This window comes from Daphnia pulex, chromosome 2 (assembly GCF_021134715.1).
Source record: "Daphnia pulex isolate KAP4 chromosome 2, ASM2113471v1".
NCBI lineage: Eukaryota > Metazoa > Arthropoda > Branchiopoda > Diplostraca > Daphniidae > Daphnia > Daphnia pulex.
Genome location: NC_060018.1, coordinates 7,405,522 through 7,427,606, shown reverse-complemented (window position 1 = coordinate 7,427,606; position 22,085 = coordinate 7,405,522). Strand labels below are relative to the sequence as shown.

Here is a 22,085-nt window from a genome sequence, read left to right as displayed (position 1 = left end):
CACTAAGTTGGAACTGGTTATTGTCGTTCCCTAGCCCTGGTTGTGGGGTGATTCGTGGTAATTACGTGGAAATTACGCCTCTGTCGTACCAACGCTATCCGTTTGTATCTCAAGCATCCGTTCTCGCACGTGGTTCAACTAAACTGTATCCAGGCCAATCGAGGGCATCCGTCCATTCTCGTGATTGATTTCAACGTTTTCTGTTGCGTATGTGTCCTGGTTATCGTTTATTTGTGTTTCCGACGTTTGAAATTGTGCAGCCATGGCCCAAGGCTTGAAGTTCCCTGATTCGTTTGCGTTCACGGCGCCTAATTTGGCCTTGGAGTGGGCGCAATGGCGTCGTCAGTTCGAGTGGTATATTAAAGCCACGCGTAAGGACGAGGACGATGAGGAAGTTTTGATTGGAGTGTTATTGTCCCTGCTTGGAAGAGAGGGAGTCAAGATTTATGAGACGTTACCATTGACAGCGGACAATGCAAAGAAGATTGCTGAAGTGTTGACTGCATTTACGACGTATTTTGAGCCCCTAAAAAGCGAGGTGTTCGATCGTTTTCTTTTACATCGTCGTATCCAGCAACCGGGTGAATCTTTCGACACGTGGCTGGTGGAGTTACGCAGTATGGTGTCGTCGTGTAATTATGGTACGGCCGCGGTTATTGAATCTATATTACGAGACCAAATTGTTTTCGGCGTAGCCAGTGAACATGTGCGCGAAAAGCTTTTATTTGAAACTGACTTAAAGTTGGCCGGGGCCTGCAACATTGTTCGCGCGTGTGAATCAGCTTCGTCAAAACTGACCCAGATGGCGCCACGAGGAGAGTCTACTGTTCATCGCCTACATGACAGCCAGCCAAAAGGAAAGCAGGGCATGAGCTCTTACAACAAGTCGCGTCAACCTGGCGGGAACATGCAGCAGTATGTTAATTGTAAGGATTGTGGCAGACGTCATCGAAAAGATCAATGTTCTGCAGCAAAAGTGGTGTGCTTCTCGTGTCAACAAGTCGGCCATTTTGCAAATAGGTGTCCGAATGGGAGATCTCAACAAGGTACGTCACACCCTCGCAAGATGGCGCCACCACCTGCACCTCCGACGGATTCCCGACAACAGACAATGCGGCCTGCACAACGCGGAACTTTTATGCAACAGCAGTTGCACGCCGTCGAAGAGGAAGATTTTGATGGCCAGTTGACAGGAGCCAACGGATTCTTGGGAGAAGATTACGTCACTCATCAACTCACCTGCACAGAAGAAAAAGTGGACGAGTGGTATGAAGATATGGCGGTTGATGGAAAGGCAACTATTCGTTTTAAACTTGACTCGGGCGCTACGTGTAATGTGTTGCCATATGAATTGTATGCGAGTGTGTGCCCGAATGGTGCTCCTTTGGAACCTGGTCCTCGAGTAAGAAACTACAGCGCAAATGGTGGTTATCTGAATGTTCTGGGCGTGTACAAGGGACAAGTGGTTCGTCGTGGAATAGCCTATGTTCTTCGATTTGTGGTGGTTAATGAACCTGGTCAACCAGCCATCTTAGGGCTTCCGGCGTGCAAGTTAATGAAGCTCATCAAGCGCGTTCATTCCATCACCGTGTCGCAGCCACAGCTACAGCCGCCAATCGTGAAAGAGTTTGCTGACGTGTTCAACGGCATTGGAAAGCTTCCCATTGAACATGAAATACGTCTGACAACTGGCCCTAATCATGTGGATCCGGTGATGTCGGCGGCGGGTCGTATTCCGTTTAGTTTGGAGAAAAAGGTGTTCGACAAACTGGATCAGATGGTTGCTGACAACATCATTGCTCCAGTAGTCGAACCGACGGAGTGGGTGAGCAGAATGCTGGTGGTTGGAAAACCTGATGGAGACGTCCGAATCTGTCTTGATCCATCTGACTTGAACAAGGCTATACAGCGGCAACACTTCATGGTGCCGACGGTGGAACAGCTGTTTGGAAAGATTGGTAAGGCAAAGTATTTTTGTAGCCTCGACGCTGCGTCTGGGTTTTACCAAATACCCCTGTCTGACCGCTCTTCATATTTGTGCACCATGGCAACACCCAAAGGAAGATATCGTTTCCTGCGGCTCCCGTTTGGACTCGTCTCGGCTCCCGAAGTTTACCTTCAGGCCATGTCGGAGCTGTTCGGCGATCTGCTCGGAGTGCTGATTTACTTTGATGACTTTTTGGTGATGGGAGAAACAATGGAGGAACTGGAGTGTAATTTGCGCCGAGTGCTGGTACGTTGCCGAGAAAAGAATTTAAAGTTGCAGTTAAAGAAATGTCAGTTCTTTGTTCAGAGTCTTCCCTGGTTGGGGCATGTGATCGGAAATGGATCTTTGAAGCCTGATCCTGAAAAAGTGGAAGCTATTGTGAAGATGCCGGCTCCTACGGACAAGAATGGCTTGATACGCTTACTTGGGATGGTAACGTACTTGGACAAATTTTGTAAAGACTTGGCTGTTCTAACGCGACCTCTTCGTGACATGTTAAAGCAGGATGCGGCATGGGTGTGGGACGCCCAACAAGAACAAGCCTTGAGTGCCCTCAAGTCCGCCATTTCCTCATTGCCGGTTTTACGTTTGTTTGATGTTTACAAACCGTTGGTGGTATCAGTGGATGCTTCGCCCATCGGCATTGGCGCAGTGTTGTTGCAAGATGGCCAGCCGGTGGCTTTTTCGTCCACGTCACTGACCGAGACGCAAAAACGTTACTGTCAAATAGAAAAGGAGCTGTTGGCGGTTCAGTTTGGTTTGCTGCGATTCCGGCAGTATGTTTATGGACAAAAAGTGACAGTTGAGTCGGACCACAAACCGCTTGTTGGTCTGCTGGAAAAGCCGATAGCAACTTGTTCCCCAAGGATCCAGCGGATGCGACTTCAACTGCAAAGGTTCGACTTTCGGCTTGTATATAAGCCCGGCAAGGAACTTTTCATCGCCGACACCTTGAGCCGTGCACCTTCGCCGCGTTTGTTCACGGATGACGTCACCCAGGATAGTGAAGACCAAGTGCATCATGTGCTTCATAGTCTCGTCACGTCCGTATCCACACGGAAGCGTTATGCCGAAGCCACGGCCTTGGACCCTACTCTGCAACTTTTGAAAACGGTGATTCAAAAAGGATGGCCTGAGAAGCGTGCTCAGTGTCCGGCTTCAGTCAAACCGTATTGGTCGGTGCGGAGCGAATTGTCAATGGTGGAAGGCGTTTTATTGTGTGGCAGTCGTTTAGTGGTTCCAATGTCCCTTCGTCGCGAGACCATGGAGGGTATACACGACGGTCATTTCGGTGAAACGAAGTCTGTTTTACGCGCGAAGTCAGCAGTGTACTGGCCCGGTTGGGAGGATCAAGTGAAAAATATGGTGGCCAGTTGTTCGGTTTGCCAAGAAAACCGTGGTCGAAACCCTAAGCTGCCGTTACATCCCGCCCGGCTTCCGGATTACGCCTTTCAGCTGGTGTCTGCTGATTTGTTCGAGTTTGAGCGCGTGAACTATATTTTGCTGGTGGACTCATACAGCAAATGGCCGTGTGTCGTTCCCCTTAAGTCAACAACGTCGTCAGCCATCATTGAAGAGATGTCACGATTTTTCTGTGACTTTGGACGGCCAGAGGAGTTGGAGTCTGACAACGGGACTCAATTTTCCAGTGCGGAGTTCCGTGAATATTGTGCATCATTGAACATCAAGCAAGTGACGTCGAGTCCCGAGTTTGCCCAATCCAACGGACTGGTTGAGCGACACATCCAAACGGTAAAACGCACTTTGCTGAAGATGTTTGCTGAAGGAAAGTCCCTGTGGGAGGCGCTGGCAGCCATTCGTTCAACCCCGGTGTCCGGCTCATTACCGGCCCCGTCCGTGCTACTTCAAGGACGTAATCTTCGTGGTGTGCTGCCTTTTCTCGACGCGTCCTTATCTCCAAAGCTGGTGCCGGCGTCGTTTGTACGTCAAGAGTTGTCTCGTCGACAACAAACGGCGGCGTTTGTTCAACCCCGCCCAGTGAGTGTTCGGTCGTCTGCGTTGACTGTAGGACAACGTGTTCGTGCCTTGATCAAAGGGACGTGGCAGCTTGGTGTCGTAAATGTGGTGTGCCCAGAACCACACTCTTATATCGTCCGCTTAACTGATGGGCGTATGTTTCGTCGTACACGCTGGGCAATTAACGTCGACAACGCGACCAGACCGACAGCCGTTCAACGGACCATGCAACCTTCCCGTCCGCAATTTTCACGTGGCCCGGTTGTCGTTCCACCCACTCAGCCGCCGGCTTCGGTTCAGCCGAGTGGAAGTTCAACAGTGGCTGTCCAGTCAGCCGTCGCAAGGACGGCCCGTCCAGTCGCTGGTGTCAATACTCCGTCTGGACAATCTTCCGTGTTCCAGTCGTCTGCTCAACAAGGGTCTACGCCGGTCCGTTCTGTTGAAGCGCCCAGTCGCCCTGTTCGAGAGATTCCAGCCTCACCCGCTCGCTTATTTGTTTCCCGCATTCCCGTTCGTGACCGGATGGTTTGGTTGCCCCCTTCGGCCAGCAGTGGTCAACATGCTCCTGTGGCCGCCCTTGGTGTTACCCGCTCGGGCCGACGCTACATCAAACCTCCACCACCCCCTCAGTAAACGACGCAAGTCGACATTCCATCCTCCCGTCCGATTTATCTTCATGTCATTTCAATTCATTGTCGTTTCATTATTCATCGTTCACTGCTCATTGTTCATGCGTTTATTTTCATCTCACCTAATCATTGTTCATTAATCTTCGTTCACATCCTCATTGTTCATTCATGTTAGTTTATTTTCACATTCTCGTCTTACATTTTGATTGCATTCATTTTGTGTTCGGTATGGGGGCTGTTGTTCGTATATGGTTAAAGGGGGGAGATGTTGTAAAGTCTACCACTAGGTGGCCTCGCATCGTCCTCTCTCATGTCGAGTCCACCCAGACGGCACTATGAATACACAGACACACACAGACTACCAAGACTACAACAGATATAGGTCGTGGAACATACACAAATAATGAAATGAGATAGTGAGAAAGAGTATCCCTCATTGTGAGAGTAGAAAGCCTTGATATTTGATACAACTAATTGCAATAGTAAATGTATGTCCAGTTATAGAACTCGAAAGCTGTAAATAGAGTTTGTAGTTAAGATTATTCAAAAAACATGGTTTTCAAGATTGAGACGATGTCCACAGACGGTAATCGCTGTATGTTTATATAACATGGGACGTTTGGCTATCTTCTAGGAAAAAGCTTTGCAATATAACGTCATTCCTCGAATAGGAGATTCAACATAACTCAGCCTTTGTGGCCTAATGGATAAGGCACCGGCCTCCTTAGCCGGGGATTGCGAGTTCGAGTCTCGCCAGAGGTAGCGAGCAACCGAAACTATAATTATCGAAAATCGTCGTTAAATTGGCAATTACTTGTCTTTTGTTTTACTGTTTTCAAGCAAAAATTTTCATTGGTCCAAGTGTTGAGAAATCGCTGAAATGGCATGCTTAAACTTGGAAACCTTTGCCAGTGACAATTACTTGGCAGCGGAACTTATTCTGCTGTTTTACAGGTGAACTCTGACTCTCTCATCCTTCTCTGCCGTCTTCACTGGTTCCTGGAGCAACAACGCGCTGAATTCAAGACGCTGGTCATGATGGTAAGGTGCATTCTCGGCAACGTGTACTTGTTGTCTCTCATCTACTTTTAGAAACTATCTAAACCTGGCCTACGATCACAGACCTCGACTTCGATGGACCTGACTGTTCTTACCACTCGTACGGACCATTGTTGAGAGCATGCCTTATCCAGGGTCACCCCGTTGCTTAGTTTGTCTTGTCTTGTCCAGGGCCATCACATATGCTAAAGACCTAAAGACCTTTCGTTCTTCTCTCACTGTGTACTCCCCTACTGATTTTAAACTTGGATGTTCTCCCAAAAAATGACTAGAAATAACTTCTGGCGTCACTTGATCAAATGTTGTGTAGTTACATTTACCAATAAAATGCCACAAAACGCAGATAGTAGGATTCGAACCTACGCTCCAAGATGGAAACTGATTTCGAGTCAGTCGCCTTAACCACTCGGCCATATCTGCATTCACTATGATAGCAAAATATTTTTGTATCAGTACCTTTTTAGAGTGGAAAATATTAATGAATTATGAAATAAGAAATTATGATAAATGAAAGAATTATAGTGGCCCGTAAGAGGATCGAACTCATGACCTCCGCGTTATTAGCACGGCGCTCTAACCAACTGAGCTAACAGGCCAATAAATTTTTAACATATTAATCAAAGGTTGATTCATCATCAGTTAGGTATACTCTGTGTGTCTTTAGAGAGAATGATTTAAGGTATCTACCAAGCAAGGCTATATCAGCAGCCAATTTCAATCGTCACTGTGAAGGCAATGCAAGCCAGTGATATTCATTGAGTGTTCGAGATATATTTGTAGTTTTATTGATCTGACATGATTCCCCATGGTTTGTGGTTAACTACTACTCATCATGAACTAATAGTTTCGTCATATGCTATTAATCGTGGCGGGACTCGAACCCGCAATTTTCGGATAACTACTTTCATAGAAGTCCGACGCCTTATCCATTAGGCCACACGACCTACACTTAAAGAAAGTGCTAGGATTTTGCATCTCTCATTTAACCTGCTCTTCAGTAAGGTCAAACGGAAATATTGGTGAACCAATAAATATTATTACTAGATTGTCTGAAAAATCGGGGCAGTTGTGGCCAAGTGGTTAAGGCGATAGACTTGAAATCTATTCCTCTCTAAGGGCGTAGGTTCGAACCCTACCAACTGCGGTGAATTGCCATTTGTTTCACATGCTAGTATTTTCTAGTGGAACAACTCATTTTCAATCGTTTACTAATATCTCAAATTTACGCATGATTACAAATATTAACTGTGCAGTCATGGGTATCCTAGGTCCCGGGATCTATCTCGGAACCGTGGAGCCATGACCTGTTACTTGGCGTTTCCAGAAACGTGTCTATTTTTCAGAACCAGTGCCGAAATGCATTATGGCGGTCTTTGAGTGTAGTTTACAAACACAAAATGTAGTCAGAGACAAATTATAGGATGAAAGAATGTGTACCCATTTTGCTTACGAAGAATAGAAAAACGTCCGTACTTCCGTCCGTAAAAGATCTATAAGCAATCGTAAAATTTAAAAATGAACTCGAACGGAAAACTATTGCAATTCAAATTGTTAAGCCCGGTTAGCTCAGACGGTAGAGCGCGGGACTTTTAATCCTGAGGTCAAGGGTTCAAGTCCCTTATCGGGCGGCTAGTCTTTTGATTTTAGTTAGTATTGTTGGTTTTCCACCATTTATTATCAAGTTAATATCGTTTGAAATCATTCACCATTATGGGCAGAATTCATAGATGTTCATAGACGACAACACGAGTTCTCATGGTGTTTCTTTACGTTAATTCCTACGATGTAGAGAAAGTGCGAACCAAAAGGAATTACATTCGGATATAGGTCGTGGAACATACACAAATAATGAAATGAGATAGTGAGAAAGAGTATCCCTCATTGTGAGAGTAGAAAGCCTTGATATTTGATACAACTAATTGCAATAGTAAATGTATGTCCAGTTATAGAACTCGAAAGCTGTAAATAGAGTTTGTAGTTAAGATTATTCAAAAAACATGGTTTTCAAGATTGAGACGATGTCCACAGACGGTAATCGCTGTATGTTTATATAACATGGGACGTTTGGCTATCTTCTAGGAAAAAGCTTTGCAATATAACGTCATTCCTCGAATAGGAGATTCAACATAACTCAGCCTTTGTGGCCTAATGGATAACGCGCCGGCCTCCTAAGCCGGGGATTGCGAGTTCGAGTCTCGCCAGAGGTAGCGAGCAACCGAAACTATAATTATCGAAAATCGTCGTTAAATTGGCAATTACTTGTCTTATGTTTTACTGTTTTCAAGCAAAAATTTTCATTGGTCCAAGTGTTGGGAAATCGCTGAAATGGCATGCTTAAACTTGGAAACCTTTGCCAGTGACAATTACTTGGCAGCGGAACTTATTCTGCTGTTTTACAGGTGAACTCTGACTCTCTCATCCTTCTCTGCCGTCTTCACTGGTTCCTGGAGCAACAACGCGCTGAATTCAAGACGCTGGTCATGATGGTAAGGTGCATTCTCGGCAACGTGTACTTGTTGTCTCTCATCTACTTTTAGAAACTATCTAAACCTGGCCTACGATCACAGACCTCGACTTCGATGGACCTGACTGTTCTTACCACTCGTACGGACCATTGTTGAGAGCATGCCTTATCCAGGGTCACCCCGTTGCTTAGTTTGTCTTGTCTTGTCCAGGGCCATCACATATGCTAAAGACCTAAAGACCTTTCGTTCTTCTCTCACTGTGTACTCCCCTACTGATTTTAAACTTGGATGTTCTCCCAAAAAATGACTAGAAATAACTTCTGGCGTCACTTGATCAAATGTTGTGTAGTTACATTTACCAATAAAATGCCACAAAACGCAGATAGTAGGATTCGAACCTACGCTCCAAGATGGAAACTGATTTCGAGTCAGTCGCCTTAACCACTCGGCCATATCTGCATTCACTATGATAGCAAAATATTTTTGTATCAGTACCTTTTTAGAGTGGAAAATATTAATGAATTATGAAATAAGAAATTATGATAAATGAAAGAATTATAGTGGCCCGTAAGAGGATCGAACTCATGACCTCCGCGTTATTAGCACGGCGCTCTAACCAACTGAGCTAACAGGCCAAAAAATTTTTAACATATTAATCAAAGTTTGATTCATCATCAGTTAGGTATACTCTGTGTGTCTTTAGAGAGAATGATTTAAGGTATCTACCAAGCAAGGCTATATCAGCAGCCAATTTCAATCGTCACTGTGAAGGCAATGCAAGCCAGTGATATTCATTGAGTGTTCGAGATATATTTGTAGTTTTATTGATCTGACATGATTCCCCATGGTTTGTGGTTAACTACTACTCATCATGAACTAATAGTTTCGTCATATGCTATTAATCGTGGCGGGACTCGAACCCGCAATTTTCGGATAACTACTTTCATAGAAGTCCGACGCCTTATCCATTAGGCCACACGACCTACACTTAAAGAAAGTGCTAGGATTTTGCATCTCTCATTTAACCTGCTCTTCAGTAAGGTCAAACGGAAATATTGGTGAACCAATAAATATTATTACTAGATTGTCTGAAAAATCGGGGCAGTTGTGGCCAAGTGGTTAAGGCGATAGACTTGAAATCTATTCCTCTCTAAGGGCGTAGGTTCGAACCCTACCAACTGCGGTGAATTGCCATTTGTTTCACATGCTAGTATTTTCTAGTGGAACAACTCATTTTCAATCGTTTACTAATATCTCAAATTTACGCATGATTACAAATATTAACTGTGCAGTCATGGGTATCCTAGGTCCCGGGATCTATCTCGGAACCGTGGAGCCATGACCTGTTACTTGGCGTTTCCAGAAACGTGTCTATTTTTCAGAACCAGTGCCGAAATGCATTATGGCGGTCTTTGAGTGTAGTTTACAAACACAAAATGTAGTCAGAGACAAATTATAGGATGAAAGAATGTGTACCCATTTTGCTTACGAAGAATAGAAAAACGTCCGTACTTCCGTCCGTAAAAGATCTATAAGCAATCGTAAAATTTAAAAATGAACTCGAACGGAAAACTATTGCAATTCAAATTATTAAGCCCGGTTAGCTCAGACGGTAGAGCGCGGGACTTTTAATCCTGAGGTCAAGGGTTCAAGTCCCTTATCGGGCGGCTAGTCTTTTGATTTTAGTTAGTATTGTTGGTTTTCCACCATTTATTATCAAGTTAATATCGTTTGAAATCATTCACCATTATGGGCAGAATTCATAGATGTTCATAGACGACAACACGAGTTCTCATGGTGTTTCTTTACGTTAATTCCTACGATGTAGAGAAAGTGCGAACCAAAAGGAAGTACATTCGGATATAGGTCGTGGAACATACACAAATAATGAAATGAGATAGTGAGAAAGAGTATCCCTCATTGTGAGAGTAGAAAGCCTTGATATTTGATACAACTAATTGCAATAGTAAATGTATGTCCAGTTATAGAACTCGAAAGCTGTAAATAGAGTTTGTAGTTAAGATTATTCAAAAAACATGGTTTTCAAGATTGAGACGATGTCCACAGACGGTAATCGCTGTATGTTTATATAACATGGGACGTTTGGCTATCTTCTAGGAAAAAGCTTTGCAATATAACGTCATTCCTCGAATAGGAGATTCAACATAACTCAGCCTTTGTGGCCTAATGGATAACGCGCCGGCCTCCTAAGCCGGGGATTGCGAGTTCGAGTCTCGCCAGAGGTAGCGAGCAACCGAAACTATAATTATCGAAAATCGTCGTTAAATTGGCAATTACTTGTCTTTTGTTTTACTGTTTTCAAGCAAAAATTTTCATTGGTCCAAGTGTTGGGAAATCGCTGAAATGGCATGCTTAAACTTGGAAACCTTTGCCAGTGACAATTACTTGGCAGCGGAACTTATTCTGCTGTTTTACAGGTGAACTCTGACTCTCTCATCCTTCTCTGCCGTCTTCACTGGTTCCTGGAGCAACAACGCGCTGAATTCAAGACGCTGGTCATGATGGTAAGGTGCATTCTCGGCAACGTGTACTTGTTGTCTCTCATCTACTTTTAGAAACTATCTAAACCTGGCCTACGATCACAGACCTCGACTTCGATGGACCTGACTGTTCTTACCACTCGTACGGACCATTGTTGAGAGCATGCCTTATCCAGGGTCACCCCGTTGCTTAGTTTGTCTTGTCTTGTCCAGGGCCATCACATATGCTAAAGACCTAAAGACCTTTCGTTCTTCTCTCACTGTGTACTCCCCTACTGATTTTAAACTTGGATGTTCTCCCAAAAAATGACTAGAAATAACTTCTGGCGTCACTTGATCAAATGTTGTGTAGTTACATTTACCAATAAAATGCCACAAAACGCAGATAGTAGGATTCGAACCTACGCTCCAAGATGGAAACTGATTTCGAGTCAGTCGCCTTAACCACTCGGCCATATCTGCATTCACTATGATAGCAAAATATTTTTGTATCAGTACCTTTTTAGAGTGGAAAATATTAATGAATTATGAAATAAGAAATTATGATAAATGAAAGAATTATAGTGGCCCGTAAGAGGATCGAACTCATGACCTCCGCGTTATTAGCACGGCGCTCTAACCAACTGAGCTAACAGGCCAATAAATTTTTAACATATTAATCAAAGGTTGATTCATCATCAGTTAGGTATACTCTGTGTGTCTTTAGAGAGAATGATTTAAGGTATCTACCAAGCAAGGCTATATCAGCAGCCAATTTCAATCGTCACTGTGAAGGCAATGCAAGCCAGTGATATTCATTGAGTGTTCGAGATATATTTGTAGTTTTATTGATCTGACATGATTCCCCATGGTTTGTGGTTAACTACTACTCATCATGAACTAATAGTTTCGTCATATGCTATTAATCGTGGCGGGACTCGAACCCGCAATTTTCGGATAACTACTTTCATAGAAGTCCGACGCCTTATCCATTAGGCCACACGACCTACACTTAAAGAAAGTGCTAGGATTTTGCATCTCTCATTTAACCTGCTCTTCAGTAAGGTCAAACGGAAATATTGGTGAACCAATAAATATTATTACTAGATTGTCTGAAAAATCGGGGCAGTTGTGGCCAAGTGGTTAAGGCGATAGACTTGAAATCTATTCCTCTCTAAGGGCGTAGGTTCGAACCCTACCAACTGCGGTGAATTGCCATTTGTTTCACATGCTAGTATTTTCTAGTGGAACAACTCATTTTCAATCGTTTACTAATATCTCAAATTTACGCATGATTACAAATATTAACTGTGCAGTCATGGGTATCCTAGGTCCCGGGATCTATCTCGGAACCGTGGAGCCATGACCTGTTACTTGGCGTTTCCAGAAACGTGTCTATTTTTCAGAACCAGTGCCGAAATGCATTATGGCGGTCTTTGAGTGTAGTTTACAAACACAAAATGTAGTCAGAGACAAATTATAGGATGAAAGAATGTGTACCCATTTTGCTTACGAAGAATAGAAAAACGTCCGTACTTCCGTCCGTAAAAGATCTATAAGCAATCGTAAAATTTAAAAATGAACTCGAACGGAAAACTATTGCAATTCAAATTATTAAGCCCGGTTAGCTCAGACGGTAGAGCGCGGGACTTTTAATCCTGAGGTCAAGGGTTCAAGTCCCTTATCGGGCGGCTAGTCTTTTGATTTTAGTTAGTATTGTTGGTTTTCCACCATTTATTATCAAGTTAATATCGTTTGAAATCATTCACCATTATGGGCAGAATTCATAGATGTTCATAGACGACAACACGAGTTCTCATGGTGTTTCTTTACGTTAATTCCTACGATGTAGAGAAAGTGCGAACCAAAAGGAAGTACATTCGGATATAGGTCGTGGAACATACACAAATAATGAAATGAGATAGTGAGAAAGAGTATCCCTCATTGTGAGAGTAGAAAGCCTTGATATTTGATACAACTAATTGCAATAGTAAATGTATGTCCAGTTATAGAACTCGAAAGCTGTAAATAGAGTTTGTAGTTAAGATTATTCAAAAAACATGGTTTTCAAGATTGAGACGATGTCCACAGACGGTAATCGCTGTATGTTTATATAACATGGGACGTTTGGCTATCTTCTAGGAAAAAGCTTTGCAATATAACGTCATTCCTCGAATAGGAGATTCAACATAACTCAGCCTTTGTGGCCTAATGGATAACGCACCGGCCTCCTAAGCCGGGGATTGCGAGTTCGAGTCTCGCCAGAGGTAGCGAGCAACCGAAACTATAATTATCGAAAATCGTCGTTAAATTGGCAATTACTTGTCTTTTGTTTTACTGTTTTCAAGCAAAAATTTTCATTGGTCCAAGTGTTGGGAAATCGCTGAAATGGCATGCTTAAACTTGGAAACCTTTGCCAGTGACAATTACTTGGCAGCGGAACTTATTCTGCTGTTTTACAGGTGAACTCTGACTCTCTCATCCTTCTCTGCCGTCTTCACTGGTTCCTGGAGCAACAACGCGCTGAATTCAATACGCTGGTCATGATGGTAAGGTGCATTCTCGGCAACGTGTACTTGTTGTCTCTCATCTACTTTTAGAAACTATCTAAACCTGGCCTACGATCACAGACCTCGACTTCGATGGACCTGACTGTTCTTACCACTCGTACGGACCATTGTTGAGAGCATGCCTTATCCAGGGTCACCCCGTTGCTTAGTTTGTCTTGTCTTGTCCAGGGCCATCACATATGCTAAAGACCTAAAGACCTTTCGTTCTTCTCTCACTGTGTACTCCCCTACTGATTTTAAACTTGGATGTTCTCCCAAAAAATGACTAGAAATAACTTCTGGCGTCACTTGATCAAATGTTGTGTAGTTACATTTACCAATAAAATGCCACAAAACGCAGATAGTAGGATTCGAACCTACGCTCCAAGATGGAAACTGATTTCGAGTCAGTCGCCTTAACCACTCGGCCATATCTGCATTCACTATGATAGCAAAATATTTTTGTATCAGTACCTTTTTAGAGTGGAAAATATTAATGAATTATGAAATAAGAAATTATGATAAATGAAAGAATTATAGTGGCCCGTAAGAGGATCGAACTCATGACCTCCGCGTTATTAGCACGGCGCTCTAACCAACTAAGCTAACAGGCCAATAAATTTTTAACATATTAATCAAAGGTTGATTCATCATCAGTTAGGTATACTCTGTGTGTCTTTAGAGAGAATGATTTAAGGTATCTACCAAGCAAGGCTATATCAGCAGCCAATTTCAATCGTCACTGTGAAGGCAATGCAAGCCAGTGATATTCATTGAGTGTTCGAGATATATTTGTAGTTTTATTGATCTGACATGATTCCCCATGGTTTGTGGTTAACTACTACTCATCATGAACTAATAGTTTCGTCATATGCTATTAATCGTGGCGGGACTCGAACCCGCAATTTTCGGATAACTACTTTCATAGAAGTCCGACGCCTTATCCATTAGGCCACACGACCTACACTTAAAGAAAGTGCTAGGATTTTGCATCTCTCATTTAACCTGCTCTTCAGTAAGGTCAAACGGAAATATTGGTGAACCAATAAATATTATTACTAGATTGTCTGAAAAATCGGGGCAGTTGTGGCCGAGTGGTTAAGGCGATAGACTTGAAATCTATTCCTCTCTAAGGGCGTAGGTTCGAACCCTACCAACTGCGGTGAATTGCCATTTGTTTCACATGCTAGTATTTTCTAGTGGAACAACTCATTTTCAATCGTTTACTAATATCTCAAATTTACGCATGATTACAAATATTAACTGTGCAGTCATGGGTATCCTAGGTCCCGGGATCTATCTCGGAACCGTGGAGCCATGACCTGTTACTTGGCGTTTCCAGAAACGTGTCTATTTTTCAGAACCAGTGCCGAAATGCATTATGGCGGTCTTTGAGTGTAGTTTACAAACACAAAATGTAGTCAGAGACAAATTATAGGATGAAAGAATGTGTACCCATTTTGCTTACGAAGAATAGAAAAACGTCCGTACTTCCGTCCGTAAAAGATCTATAAGCAATCGTAAAATTTAAAAATGAACTCGAACGGAAAACTATTGCAATTCAAATTATTAAGCCCGGTTAGCTCAGACGGTAGAGCGCGGGACTTTTAATCCTGAGGTCAAGGGTTCAAGTCCCTTATCGGGCGGCTAGTCTTTTGATTTAAGTTAGTATTGTTGGTTTTCCACCATTTATTATCAAGTTAATATCGTTTGAAATCATTCACCATTATGGGCAGAATTCATAGATGTTCATAGACGACAACACGAGTTCTCATGGTGTTTCTTTACGTTAATTCCTACGATGTAGAGAAAGTGCGAACCAAAAGGAAGTACATTCGGATATAGGTCGTGGAACATACACAAATAATGAAATGAGATAGTGAGAAAGAGTATCCCTCATTGTGAGAGTAGAAAGCCTTGATATTTGATACAACTAATTGCAATAGTAAATGTATGTCCAGTTATAGAACTCGAAAGCTGTAAATAGAGTTTGTAGTTAAGATTATTCAAAAAACATGGTTTTCAAGATTGAGACGATGTCCACAGACGGTAATCGCTGTATGTTTATATAACATGGGACGTTTGGCTATCTTCTAGGAAAAAGCTTTGCAATATAACGTCATTCCTCGAATAGGAGATTCAACATAACTCAGCCTTTGTGGCCTAATGGATAACGCACCGGCCTCCTAAGCCGGGGATTGCGAGTTCGAGTCTCGCCAGAGGTAGCGAGCAACCGAAACTATAATTATCGAAAATCGTCGTTAAATTGGCAATTACTTGTCTTTTGTTTTACTGTTTTCAAGCAAAAATTTTCATTGGTCCAAGTGTTGGGAAATCGCTGAAATGGCATGCTTAAACTTGGAAACCTTTGCCAGTGACAATTACTTGGCAGCGGAACTTATTCTGCTGTTTTACAGGTGAACTCTGACTCTCTCATCCTTCTCTGCCGTCTTCACTGGTTCCTGGAGCAACAACGCGCTGAATTCAATACGCTGGTCATGATGGTAAGGTGCATTCTCGGCAACGTGTACTTGTTGTCTCTCATCTACTTTTAGAAACTATCTAAACCTGGCCTACGATCACAGACCTCGACTTCGATGGACCTGACTGTTCTTACCACTCGTACGGACCATTGTTGAGAGCATGCCTTATCCAGGGTCACCCCGTTGCTTAGTTTGTCTTGTCTTGTCCAGGGCCATCACATATGCTAAAGACCTAAAGACCTTTCGTTCTTCTCTCACTGTGTACTCCCCTACTGATTTTAAACTTGGATGTTCTCCCAAAAAATGACTAGAAATAACTTCTGGCGTCACTTGATCAAATGTTGTGTAGTTACATTTACCAATAAAATGCCACAAAACGCAGATAGTAGGATTCGAACCTACGCTCCAAGATGGAAACTGATTTCGAGTCAGTCGCCTTAACCACTCGGCCATATCTGCATTCACTATATAAGCAAAATATTTTGAATCTATCAGTACCTTTTTAGAGTGGAAAATATTTAATGAAAGAATTATAGTGGCCCGTAAGAGGATCGAACTCATGACCTCCGCGTTATTAGCACGGCGCTCTAACCAACTGAGCTAACAGGCCAATAAATATTTAACATATTAATCAAAGGTTCATTCATCATCAGTTAGGTATACCCTGTGTGTCTTTAGAGAGAATGATTTAAGGTATTTACCAAGCAAGGCTATATCAGCAGCCAATTTCAATCGTCACTGTGAAGGCAATGCAAGCCAGTGATATTCATTGAGTGTTCGAGATATATTTGTAGTTTTATTGATCTGACATGATTCCCCATGGTTTGTGGTTAACTACTACTCATCATGAACTAATAGTTTAGTCATATGCTATTAATCGTGGCGGGACACGAACCCGCAATTTTCGGATAACTACTTTCATAGAAGTCCGACGCCTTATCCATTAGGCCACACGACCTACACTTAAAGAAAGTGCTAGGATTTTGCATCTCTCATTTAACCTGCTCTTCAGTAAGGTCAAACGGAAATATTGGTGAACCAATAAATATTATTACTAGATTGTCTGAAAAATCGGGGCAGTTGTGGCCGAGTGGTTAAGGCGATAGACTTGAAATCTATTCCTCTCTGAGGGCGTAGGTTCGAACCCTACCAACTGCGGTGAATTGCCATTTGTTTCACATGCTAGTATTTTCTAGTGGAACAACTCATTTTCAATCGTTTACTAATATCTCAAATTTACGCATGATTGTAGTAGACTCGGCTGTCCAAGTGTGACTGAGGCTAGGCCTCTTTGTATTCGATCAGTATGCCGCTAGTGGCGCTAGTGGATATACAACATCTTTTCCTTTCACAACACGACAAACGGACAAACGAAGGACAAAGACGACAAAGAGGCACAATTAACGGACCGTCACATAGAACAAACAATACGAATCAGGCAATTTTTTGATAGGAGCTGCTACTCTTGAACGACTTCGGACTGTTCGGCTGGAACTAGACTAGTCGATTCGGCCGCTGGTTCGGCTGCCACGTTTGCATCTGCTACCTGCCCGGCCAGATCAGGAAGTCGAGCTGGACTCAACGAGACGGACCGGCGCTGAGCTGACAATGAGGTCTGACGTTGCTTTGCCAATCTGGAACTACTCCTGGTACTCGATGGCCAGATTTTGGCCGTTCGCGGCTTGCGAACTGCTTGAAGAGGGACATGAACCGGATGTGCAGGGTCGGGCAGCATGATGACTGGCGGAGCCGGCGGTAAAGTTGCTGGAACTGGCGGCAGTGGTGGTGGAACCGGCGGCAAAGCTGGTGGCTGAACTACAGCCTGTGGCTGTGATGATACAATAGGCCGTGGCAATGATAGGGCCGGAAATGAAAACACCGACTGTTGCCTGCTGGGAGAAGGTGTGTTGAGACGATTTGGCTGGTGTTGCTCAGCTGATAATTTAGGGGGAACTGCCGACTGATTTTGAGCAATGGTCTTTGCTGGATGAATAGCTGGATCTCCCTTGCAGCAATTAATGGCTCTTCGATTTCTTCTAAAATCTCGGCCAGCGAGAGTTGTGACGACATACGAGTCCGGCTGTTGGCACACCATCTTGACGCTTCCGCGTACCCAGTTTTTTCCTAAACGTACTCTGACTGGCTGACCGACCGTCAGCACGGAGTATCGAGACGGACGGGCTGCTTTTTGATGAAAGGTCGCCGATTCTTGACGACGCTTTAATGCTGCCGATACAGCTCCCGATGAGACATTTTGATGCCGTAAAGACTCAGACAAAAATGGCAAACTTCCTCGTAGATTCCGTGACTGCAACAACACCGATGGGGACGGCAATCCACCTCCAACAGGAGTGGAACGAATTGCTCGGAGCGTGTCCTGGAGCGTGCGACCATCTTCCATAGACTTGATAAACGCCGCTTTCACTGTTTGTACCGATCGCTCCGCCAGACCATTTGACTCTGGATAAAATGGACTTGACGTGACATGAGATACGGCCAGATGACGGGCAAACGCACGGAAATCAGCGCTGCCAAATTGTGGTCCATTATCCGACACAAGCACTTCCGGCACTCCAAAATCTGAGAATAGTTTATCCAATTCTTTGATAGTGGCTGCACTTGTAGTGGATGACATTTCGACGACACTGGGCCATTTACTAAAGTAGTCAACAGCCAATAAATAGTCTTTACCCCGTAGCTGGAAGAAATCCGTCGCCACACGTTGAAAGGGGTATTCTGGAACTTCGACTGGATAATGCTGTTGATGTGGATTTTGGTGGCGCCGCTCTTGACATATACGACATCCAGCTACAAGGTTGCGTATTTCTTCGACATATCCTGGCCAGTAGGCAACTGACTTCTCTCTTTCGAGACATTTTGATTCTCCAGAGTGGCCATCGTGAATCTGCTTTAACATGTCTGACTGCAGAGAGACGGGAACAACTATCTGGTGTCCACGTAGTAGCAGACCTCCAGCTGTCGATAAACTGGCCCTTTCCGACCAAAATGGCTTTGCCGGCACCGGGCAATCTCGCTTGTGATTGGGCCATCCATTTTCCACTAATCCAACGACGAGCTGCAACGTAGGATCACTCTGAGTTGCCTTAGCAAACTTTTCTTTAACCCTTTCTTCTGGGATGACGTAGCTGAGCATTGCGTGGACATATTCTTCGTTGATTTGCGACTGATCCGTTGCATATTCCTGAGTGTCTGGCGCTCTGCTGAGCGTATCTGCCAGAACGAGTTCCTTCCCGGGCCTGTAGAAAAGTTGATAACTGTAAACCTGCAGCTGCAGTCGCATCCGCTGGATTCGGGGGGAACACAATCCAATTGGCTTATCAACCAATCCAACCAGGGGCTTGTGATCAGTTTCTACTGTCACCTGATTTCCGTAGACGTAGTGATGGAAGTGTGTCATGCCGAACTGCACTGCTAACAACTCCTTTTCAATTTGGGCATAGCGACGCTGTGTATCCGTCAATGACCGGGACGCGAACTCAATGGGTTGACCGGCTTGCAGCAGTAGTGCACCAAGGCCATAAGGAGACGCGTCGACTGAGACCGTCACCGGCAACTTCGGATCAAATAACCGCAAGACGGGCGCTGTACTCACCAGTTCTTTGACGGATTTCAAAATGAGGGCGCTGCTGCTGTCTCCTAATGTGTCTACTTGTTGACGTGCAGATGGTTGAACAAGGCCAAGTTCACGACAGCTGGGCAAACCCAGGATGGGCACTTTTTCTTCTTCAATTACTATGACACGTAGCGTATAACGCTTTTTCTTAAAGAACACGACGACGTCTTGTTGCCCAAGGACATTTAACGACTGACCAGTATACGTGCGTACTTGCGGACCAGGTTGTAACTGTGACTTTGAACGATTCACTTTGTCAAACCAATGACGAGACAACACATTACATGAGGCGCCCGTGTCCACTTTGAAAGTTATTGGACAATCACTGATCAAAAGTTCAACGTTCCACTGCGAGTCATGGCGATCACTCAACGAGTGAATAACGTAGTGGTCCATACTAGCAACATTTTCTTCGTTGTTGCACACTTTCTCAAAATGGTTAGGCTTACCACATTTCGTGCACTGTTTCCCGTACGCTGGACAGCGACGCCTAGCATGACTGCCACCGCACCACTTACAATTTGTGATCTGTCCGCCACTTCCGCGATGTTCAGACTTGTCTGCTGAACCACGTCGGTCCGACTGGCCATGCCCCGAGGGCTTCGACTGCTTGAATTTTTCCAAGGTCAATCTATTGACCGCCTCTGCTGACATTTTTTCGGCTATTGACGACGATGTTTCACACGCTCGAAGAATTTCAACCGCCTTCGCCAATGTTAATTGAGGGTCGAACAACAATTTCTCACGTGTTTGAATGTCTGCCACACCGATAACAATTTGATCACGCAGTATAGAGTCACGTTGCGTATCATATTCACACGTTGCGATGAGGGACTGAAGTTCCAATTAAAACGATTTACACGACTCACCCTCTCGTTGATGACGAGTGAGAAACTTGTAGCGTTCAAAAGTTTGACTTTTCCGGGGTTGAAAATGACCATCAAACTTAACCAAGACTGGAGCTATTTTGTTCTCATCACCAGCTGTTGTCCACGTGAACGTTTCGTAAATTCGGAGCCCTTCTTGGCCTAGCAACGTGAGCAATACGCCCACTTGAACATCTTCGTCGTCTTTGTTTTTCTTTGTGGCCTTTAAATACCACATAAATTGCTTTTTCCAAAGTGCCCACTTAGAAGGTAGATCACCATCAAACGAAAAGGATGACGGTGGATGCAATTCACTCGCCATGCTGAATAATTGGACTGATCGATCGACTTTACTTTTGACACCATGTAGTAGACTCGGCTGTCCAAGTGTGACTGAGGCTAGGCCTCTTTGTATTCGATCAGTATGCCGCTAGTGGCGCTAGTGGATATACAACAATGATTACAAATAATAACTGTGCAGTCATGGGTATCCTAGGTCCCGGGATCTATCTCGGAACCGTGGAGCCATGACCTGTTACTTGGCGTTTCCAGAAACGTGTCTATTTTTCAGAACCAGTGCCGAAATGCATTATGGCGGTCTTTGAGTGTAGTTTACAAACACAAAATGTAGTCAGAGACAAATTATAGGATGAAAGAATGTGTACCCATTTTGTTTACGAAGAATAGAAAAACGTCCGTACTTCCGTCCGTAAAAGATCTATAAGCAATCGTAAAATTTAAAAATGAACTCGAACGGAAAACTATTGCAATACAAATCATTAAGCCCGGTTAGCTCAGACGGTAGAACGCGGGACTTTTAATCCTGAGGTCAAGGGTTCAAGTCCCTTATCGGGCGGCTAGTCTTTTGATTTTAGTTAGTATTGTTGGTTTTCCACCATTTATTATCAAGTTAATATCGTTTGAAATCATTCACCATTATGGGCAGAATTCATAGATGTTCATAGACGACAACACGAGTTCTCATGGTGTTTCTTTACGTTAATTCCTACGATGTAGAGAAAGTGCGAACCAAAAGGAAGTACATTCGGATATAGGTCGTGGAACATACACAAATAATGAAATGAGATAGTGAGAAAGAGTATCCCTCATTGTGAGAGTAGAAAGCCTTGATATTTGATACAACTAATTGCAATAGTAAATGTATGTCCAGTTATAGAACTCGAAAGCTGTAAATAGAGTTTGTAGTTAAGACTATTCAAAAAACATGGTTTTCAAGATTGAGACGATGTCCACAGACGGTAATCGCTGTATGTTTATATAACATGGGACGTTTGGCTATCTTCTAGGAAAAAGCTTTGCAATATAACGTCATTCCTCGAATAGGAGATTCAACATAACTCAGCCTTTGTGGCCTAATGGATAAGGCACCGGCCTCCTAAGCCGGGGATTGCGAATTCGAGTCTCGCCAGAGGTAGCGAGCAACCGAAACTATAATTATCGAAAATCGTCGTTAAATTGGCAATTACTTGTCTTTTGTTTTACTGTTTTCAAGCAAAAATTTTCATTGGTCCAAGTGTTGAGAAATCGCTGAAATGGCATGCTTAAACTTGGAAACCTTTGCCAGTGACAATTACTTGGCAGCGGAACTTATTCTGCTGTTTTACAGGTGAACTCTGACTCTCTCATCCTTCTCTGCCGTCTTCACTGGTTCCTGGAGCAACAACGCGCTGAATTCAAGACGCTGGTCATGATGGTAAGGTGCATTCTCGGCAACGTGTACTTGTTGTCTCTCATCTACTTTTAGAAACTATCTAAACCTGGCCTATACGATCACAGACCTCGACTTCGATGGACCTGACTGTTCTTACCACTCGTACGGACCATTGTTGAGAGCATGCCTTATCCAGGGTCACCCCGTTGCTTAGTTTGTCTTGTCTTGTCCAGGGCCATCACATATGCTAAAGACCTAAAGACCTTTCGTTCTTCTCTCACTGT

General features: G+C 43.8%; 26 non-coding genes across 26 annotated transcripts; 13 read left to right on the top strand and 13 right to left on the bottom strand.

Annotated features, from left to right (window-relative positions):
- The first annotated feature begins 5,282 nt into the window (after positions 1 to 5,282).
- Trnar-ccu lies at positions 5,283 to 5,355 on the top strand. Its single transcript has one exon. It is a non-coding gene; the product is annotated as a tRNA-Arg (tRNA).
- Positions 5,356 to 5,990: 635 nt separating this feature from the next.
- Positions 5,991 to 6,072, bottom strand: Trnas-cga. Its single transcript has one exon. It is a non-coding gene; the product is annotated as a tRNA-Ser (tRNA).
- A 102-nt stretch (positions 6,073 to 6,174) lies between these two features.
- On the bottom strand, positions 6,175 to 6,248 carry Trnai-aau. The gene has a single exon. It is a non-coding gene; the product is annotated as a tRNA-Ile (tRNA).
- A 264-nt stretch (positions 6,249 to 6,512) lies between these two features.
- Trnar-ucu lies at positions 6,513 to 6,596 on the bottom strand. Its single transcript is given in 2 exon segments — positions 6,513 to 6,548; positions 6,560 to 6,596. It is a non-coding gene; the product is annotated as a tRNA-Arg (tRNA).
- Positions 6,597 to 6,714: 118 nt separating this feature from the next.
- On the top strand, positions 6,715 to 6,796 carry Trnas-uga. The gene has a single exon. It is a non-coding gene; the product is annotated as a tRNA-Ser (tRNA).
- Positions 6,797 to 7,207: 411 nt separating this feature from the next.
- On the top strand, positions 7,208 to 7,280 carry Trnak-uuu. The gene has a single exon. It is a non-coding gene; the product is annotated as a tRNA-Lys (tRNA).
- A 506-nt stretch (positions 7,281 to 7,786) lies between these two features.
- On the top strand, positions 7,787 to 7,859 carry Trnar-ccu. The gene has a single exon. It is a non-coding gene; the product is annotated as a tRNA-Arg (tRNA).
- A 635-nt stretch (positions 7,860 to 8,494) lies between these two features.
- Positions 8,495 to 8,576, bottom strand: Trnas-cga. The gene has a single exon. It is a non-coding gene; the product is annotated as a tRNA-Ser (tRNA).
- Positions 8,577 to 8,678: 102 nt separating this feature from the next.
- On the bottom strand, positions 8,679 to 8,752 carry Trnai-aau. Its single transcript has one exon. It is a non-coding gene; the product is annotated as a tRNA-Ile (tRNA).
- Positions 8,753 to 9,016: 264 nt separating this feature from the next.
- On the bottom strand, positions 9,017 to 9,100 carry Trnar-ucu. The gene is given in 2 exon segments: positions 9,017 to 9,052; positions 9,064 to 9,100. It is a non-coding gene; the product is annotated as a tRNA-Arg (tRNA).
- A 118-nt stretch (positions 9,101 to 9,218) lies between these two features.
- Trnas-uga lies at positions 9,219 to 9,300 on the top strand. The gene has a single exon. It is a non-coding gene; the product is annotated as a tRNA-Ser (tRNA).
- Positions 9,301 to 9,711: 411 nt separating this feature from the next.
- Trnak-uuu lies at positions 9,712 to 9,784 on the top strand. Its single transcript has one exon. It is a non-coding gene; the product is annotated as a tRNA-Lys (tRNA).
- Positions 9,785 to 10,290: 506 nt separating this feature from the next.
- On the top strand, positions 10,291 to 10,363 carry Trnar-ccu. Its single transcript has one exon. It is a non-coding gene; the product is annotated as a tRNA-Arg (tRNA).
- Positions 10,364 to 10,998: 635 nt separating this feature from the next.
- Trnas-cga lies at positions 10,999 to 11,080 on the bottom strand. The gene has a single exon. It is a non-coding gene; the product is annotated as a tRNA-Ser (tRNA).
- Positions 11,081 to 11,182: 102 nt separating this feature from the next.
- On the bottom strand, positions 11,183 to 11,256 carry Trnai-aau. The gene has a single exon. It is a non-coding gene; the product is annotated as a tRNA-Ile (tRNA).
- Positions 11,257 to 11,520: 264 nt separating this feature from the next.
- Trnar-ucu lies at positions 11,521 to 11,604 on the bottom strand. The gene is given in 2 exon segments: positions 11,521 to 11,556; positions 11,568 to 11,604. It is a non-coding gene; the product is annotated as a tRNA-Arg (tRNA).
- A 118-nt stretch (positions 11,605 to 11,722) lies between these two features.
- On the top strand, positions 11,723 to 11,804 carry Trnas-uga. Its single transcript has one exon. It is a non-coding gene; the product is annotated as a tRNA-Ser (tRNA).
- Positions 11,805 to 12,215: 411 nt separating this feature from the next.
- Positions 12,216 to 12,288, top strand: Trnak-uuu. The gene has a single exon. It is a non-coding gene; the product is annotated as a tRNA-Lys (tRNA).
- A 1,214-nt stretch (positions 12,289 to 13,502) lies between these two features.
- Trnas-cga lies at positions 13,503 to 13,584 on the bottom strand. Its single transcript has one exon. It is a non-coding gene; the product is annotated as a tRNA-Ser (tRNA).
- Positions 13,585 to 14,024: 440 nt separating this feature from the next.
- Trnar-ucu lies at positions 14,025 to 14,108 on the bottom strand. Its single transcript is given in 2 exon segments — positions 14,025 to 14,060; positions 14,072 to 14,108. It is a non-coding gene; the product is annotated as a tRNA-Arg (tRNA).
- Positions 14,109 to 14,226: 118 nt separating this feature from the next.
- Trnas-uga lies at positions 14,227 to 14,308 on the top strand. Its single transcript has one exon. It is a non-coding gene; the product is annotated as a tRNA-Ser (tRNA).
- Positions 14,309 to 14,719: 411 nt separating this feature from the next.
- Positions 14,720 to 14,792, top strand: Trnak-uuu. The gene has a single exon. It is a non-coding gene; the product is annotated as a tRNA-Lys (tRNA).
- A 1,214-nt stretch (positions 14,793 to 16,006) lies between these two features.
- Positions 16,007 to 16,088, bottom strand: Trnas-cga. Its single transcript has one exon. It is a non-coding gene; the product is annotated as a tRNA-Ser (tRNA).
- Positions 16,089 to 16,165: 77 nt separating this feature from the next.
- Positions 16,166 to 16,239, bottom strand: Trnai-aau. Its single transcript has one exon. It is a non-coding gene; the product is annotated as a tRNA-Ile (tRNA).
- A 466-nt stretch (positions 16,240 to 16,705) lies between these two features.
- Trnas-uga lies at positions 16,706 to 16,787 on the top strand. Its single transcript has one exon. It is a non-coding gene; the product is annotated as a tRNA-Ser (tRNA).
- Positions 16,788 to 21,491: 4,704 nt separating this feature from the next.
- Trnar-ccu lies at positions 21,492 to 21,564 on the top strand. The gene has a single exon. It is a non-coding gene; the product is annotated as a tRNA-Arg (tRNA).
- The last annotated feature ends 521 nt before the right edge of the window (positions 21,565 to 22,085 follow it).